The sequence below is a fragment of the Melanerpes formicivorus genome, unplaced genomic scaffold, assembly GCF_026170545.1.
Source record: "Melanerpes formicivorus ecotype bairdi unplaced genomic scaffold, bMelFor1.0.p_v2 SCAF_238, whole genome shotgun sequence".
Classification (NCBI taxonomy): Eukaryota; Metazoa; Chordata; class Aves; order Piciformes; family Picidae; genus Melanerpes; species Melanerpes formicivorus.
This window is the reverse complement of record NW_027142590.1, coordinates 147,501-152,500: the sequence shown is the minus strand read 5'-3', so window position 1 is coordinate 152,500 and position 5,000 is coordinate 147,501. Positions and strand designations below refer to the sequence as shown.

Sequence of the window (5,000 nt, the reverse complement as noted above, 5' to 3'; positions counted from 1 at the left end):
TCTCAGCACAGCCAGAAGATTGAACGAAGCCTCTCTGCCTGGGGTTAATGGGACACGCCTTTGCCAACCTCGCAGTTAAGATTCTTGAATAGAGTCTCAGGATGATGGAACCAATAGTAATTGGCCGCCAGTTGTTAATATCATTTTGGCGTTCGGGCGCTGATGATTTAGGTATTAGGATTGTTCGGCATCCCCTTATTACATCTGGAATTTTTGCCACTTAACAGCCAGAGATTAAATAGTTCTTTGATCTCCTCACAATTTGGGATCCATTTTAAGCAGGGCCTTCAGGGTGATCCCATCAGGGCCTGGTGCCGATTTTTTATTCATGTCTTTGATATTCTTAAGGATCTCTTTCTCTGTAATCAATTCCTTAAAAGCCGAATTATCCGCCTGCCCCACAGACTGGAATGCTCCAAGTCCTTGAAATAAGTTCTGAGACTCCCACCTAGATTTGAAGGTGTTACTGACCTCTTCCAGGGGGATGGCACATTGCGCAGAGTCTTTTTCATCCAGAATCATATTCGCTAACTTCCCTCGATCTAAGCGGAAGAGGCGTTGGAATCGGAGAAATTCTCCACGCTTTCTGGCTCTTTTTCTCATCCACTCCTTTTGAGGTTTCTTCTGCTGAGGTTTATGTTGGGCTCTTTTTTGGCGCTTTCTGTTCAATTGATTTCTCAAACAAATACAAATATTGGTCCTGAGCTACCTCATTGAGTAATTTTAATGAGTCTGTTTTGCCTTCAATTATTTGTTTATATGTATTTTTAAGGATGGGCAGCTTCCCTGATGTCAGCTTTTCATTAATAGTCTTTTTATAGTGGGCTAGCAGCTCCCTTTCACCAGAAGATGGAATCACAGTCCTCTCCTCTTTTAACCTGTTCTTGCTCTCTTGTGTTTTCTCTCTTTCTGGCACCACAGTTTCTCTTAATAGTCTTCTCTTTTCACTGATCTGTTTGGCTGTTTTAGTTGTTAATTTTTCAGCAATCAATTTGTTAATATTTTTCCTCCCTTCAAAACTCTTGATTCAGTTTCTGCAATATTTCTGTTTCCTCTTGGGACCAGATTTTCTTGTGAGCACCTCTTTTAGAGGTCTCTTTGGGGCGAGATGCTTCAATTCTTTCTGCGTTTCTCAGGGCTGGGTGAGCTAATCTCTTATGTTGTCCCAAGCCAATTTTAGTTTTAAAACATTTTTTACCATTCTTCACACATAAACCCTTCTACCTGGGTAGGCTCTTGGACCCCTTTGCATTTTGGGAGATGGCATGAGATACTATGATGCTTTTCATTTGTCTTCCCACAGCGGGAACATTGGAAATTGATCTTTCTTTTCCCATGGGCTCTCTTTAGATGGTCAATCAATCTCGTCATATTGCCTGCCCGAGTGGGTACAGCATGGACACGTCGGGTTGTCCTCTGGCATCTTCACCAGGGGGGTCCCAGGACAGATGTCAGCTGTATTATCCAACTCAGGCGATGCGGTTAGTATCGAGAGCTGACTCATAGAGCTCGGGGTTTCAGGACACTCCACCTCCTCGTTCCTGCTCCTCTCTGTGCTTTCATCTCGGATATCTTTCCCATGAGCTGGAGAAGTGGGTCCTACATACACCTCCGGCAATACTATCAGTTTCTCATTCCAGATAGGATCGTAGGCAGTATTGTCATTGGCTATCATTGAGTTCATGAACTCTATTCCAGCCAGACATACCCCTATCTCCTCGTCTGGTAGTCTCATATCACGTTTGGTCGCAACCTCCAGCCAATCTGCAGGACTGGTCTGGGTGCCCTATGGTGACAAAAAGGCTACGTAGTTGCCGAACCATTTTGTGAAGTCAATGTGAGGGAGGAATCAGTCAGAAGCTCTTCCCTCCAAGAGCAACTGACTTTGCCCAACTAACTGCGCCGTGGGGCTGAGCTAGCGTGTGGCAATTAAATCACCACTAAAATTTGTTTCGCCAAAATACTATCAGTCAGTGGCGAGCTAACTGATAAATTGGAGCGTCTAAGCTCCGGAGACTGGGGCAGAGACCAACTTAGTTACCCAGGAGGGTATCCAGCGGGACCACGTGGAGGTGTGGCCTCTGCAACTAAGCCCAGTTAGTAACTATGATTTCCCAAGAGAGTCCTGAGACTTCTTAAGAGAGTCATAGTTACTCCCGCCGTTTACCCGCGCTTCATTGAATTTCTTCACTTTGACATTCAGAGCACTGGGCAGAAATCACATCGCGTCAACACCCGCCGCGGGCCTTCGCGATGCTTTGTTTTAATTAAACAGTCGGATTCCCCTGGTCCGCACCAGTTCTAAGCCGGCTGCTAGGCGCCGGCCGAGGCGGGGCGCCGGCCCGGGGACCCCCCCGGGGACACCCGCCGCCGCCCAGCCGCGCGACCGCGGGGGACGAAGGGCCCCAGCCCGGAGGAGGCCCGAACGCGACACCGCGGCGGGTGACGCGCCTCTCGGCCCGGGAGACGGCCCGCCGGGGGTCGACGCCGAACGGCGACACGCAGGAGAACCCCGGGGAGGCGAGAGCGAGGAAGAACGAGGGGAACGGGAACCCCCGCCGCCCACGGCAGACGCGGCGCGCGGACGCGGCAGCACGGCACGGTACCCCCGCGGTACCCACCCGCAGACAGCCGCGCCCGCGCGGGAGTGCCGGGGGGGGGCGAGGCCCGCGCCTCCTCCCCCAACCGGGCTCTCGTCTCCCCCAACGCCCCACCGGGCGTCGCTGGACCAACGGGGAACCCCTGCCGGCGAAGCCCCGGCGGGACGAACTCCGCGAGAGCGGGCGCTCCGGGAGCGGGGAGCTACGGAGCGCTCCCCGAGTCTGCACTTAGGGGGACGAAGGCCCCTCCCCGCCCGGGGGAGAGCCTGCGAGGCGACCCCAGCCGCGCCGCTCGGCGGGCACCGAGGCGGCGATTGATCGTCAAGCGACGCTCAGACAGGCGTAGCCCCGGGAGGAACCCGGGGCCGCAAGTGCGTTCGAAGTGTCGATGATCAATGTGTCCTGCAATTCACATTAATTCTCGCAGCTAGCTGCGTTCTTCATCGACGCACGAGCCGAGTGATCCACCGCTAAGAGTTGTCTGGCTTTTCGGCACCGCCCCGCCAGCGCGGAGGGGCCGGGACCGCTCGCAAAGGAGCGGCCCCTCGGAGAGCGCGGCACGGCGGCCGCTCGCCTCACATTGACCGTACAAGCACAGGAGAGGGGGGGGAAATAAAACGAAACCCCGAAGCGGCAAAAGCAAGGGGCGGGGAGCCCGCGCTCCCGGCTTTTTTCCCTCCCCCGAGGAGGGAAAAACGCACCTTGCGGCGCTTCGGGGCCGGACCAGGCGCCCGGGCTCGCTCCGACCTCGGCGCGGAGGAGGCCCGCCGCGCGCCGCCGGGAACGTGCCCCGAACCCGGCCTCGCCTCGCGTGCACGGGGAAAGAAAACCCCCTTCGCTTCCCCACCCAACGGCGGGGGGGGGGTGTGTCTCTCGCTGGCCGCCCCGTGCCGTCGCGGAGACGCCACGAAGCGAGGCAGCGGAGACCCCCCCCCCCCCGCCCCGGGGAGCGAGGGGGGGCCGGGCGCACAACCCCGCCGGAGGAGAGCGCGCGCGCGCCTCCGCACCGGCCCCTCCAACGCCGCCACCGCTGCGGCCCATCCCGGACTTTCTTTTCCCCCGCTTTGGCCCCGGGGCCGAGCCCCGGCCGGCTCGCGCCCTCGGGCGGCTTCCTCTCGCCACCGAACCCCCCCCCGCCGCGGGGGACGGAAAACGGCTTGCGAGACGGAAAGCCCGAGCCCACGTGGGACGCCACCGCGGCGACCCGCCGGCCCTCGCCGGGCGGCGCACCCGCCGACCGACAAACCCCAGCGGCACGAGCCCCTTCCATCCTCCCCCGGCGCCACCGCGCCGCCGGCTTCGCTCGCTCGACCCCTTCCGTGGCCCCGCGGCCAGGCGGACAGCGGACGGCGCTGAGCCGGGGGGCGGGCCCCCGCTCTCCCCGTTTCCACGCGGAGACCGGGGGTGGGACGCCCCCGGCTGCCCGCCCGTCCCCCACCCGGCACGCGCCGGGAAGGCGAACGGGGAAGCCCGCGGGCAGGGCCCGGGACCGGGACAGCCGCAGCCGGTGGCAGGGTGCCCTCCGGCGAGGGACCGGAGCCGGAGACGCCGAGCGACGCCCGCCGCCGCTCGGACGCGGTCACGCCACCCGAAACCGGCCCCGGACGGGGGGGAACCGGCAGCGCGAGACCGCCGAGGGCGCCAGCTCGCCGGGGCCCCGCTCTGGGGCCTGGGCAAAGGGAAAAGGGACCGGGAGGTCCGCAGCGGCCCGCGCCGCAAGAGGCGCCGCCGCCGAGCCGCGGCAACGCGCCCGCACAAAACCCCCGGCGGGGGCGAAGCGCCCTGGGCCAGCCCCCACCGCGGGGGCTCGCCGCCCCGGCCCGCGAGAAGCCCGCGCTTCAACGCGCCGCCGGGGACGCCCGTGGCGAGGCGAGGCGCGGGCCGGACCACGGCCGACCTCGCGCGGTGGGCTCTCTCCGGCCGAGCGCTCGGACCGCAGAGAGGGGGGGGCAGCAGAGTCCCCTCCCCGGCCCGGCGGGCCCCCGGAGGACGACGAGCGCGACGACGGCGGACCTAGCCAGAGGCATTGCGGGGGCAACCCCCGCCCCTCTGAAGGCACCCGCCCGCCCCCGCGCTCGCCCCCGCATCCGGGGGTGGCGCGCCGAGCCGCCCGGGTCTTTAAACCGCCGCCCGGCTTCCTCCGCGGTAGGGCAAGGCCGCGGACGAAGGCGCGGAACGCTAGGTACCTGACCCTGGGGTGAGGGAAACCAGACTTAAGGCCCCGCGGGGGTGCCTCCCCCCACTGCCGCCGTCGGGGGGAGCGTCCGCCCGCGGGGGCCGCGCCCGACGTCCGCCGCCACCACCGCGCCCCTGGCCTGGCCCGAGGCCCGGGGTTTCCCTCAGTCAGCCGGCGCTGCGCTCGGGGAGGAGGGACGCGGCTGGGGACGCCCATGCCGCGCG

At 62.5% G+C, this 5,000-nt stretch overlaps 1 non-coding gene across 1 annotated transcript; it reads right to left on the bottom strand.

Moving 5' to 3' along the window:
* Positions 1 to 2,926: 2,926 nt before the first annotated feature.
* Positions 2,927 to 3,079, bottom strand: LOC137458287 (5.8S ribosomal RNA). The gene has a single exon (XR_010991663.1). It is a non-coding gene; the product is annotated as a 5.8S ribosomal RNA (ribosomal RNA).
* Positions 3,080 to 5,000: the final 1,921 nt, after the last annotated feature.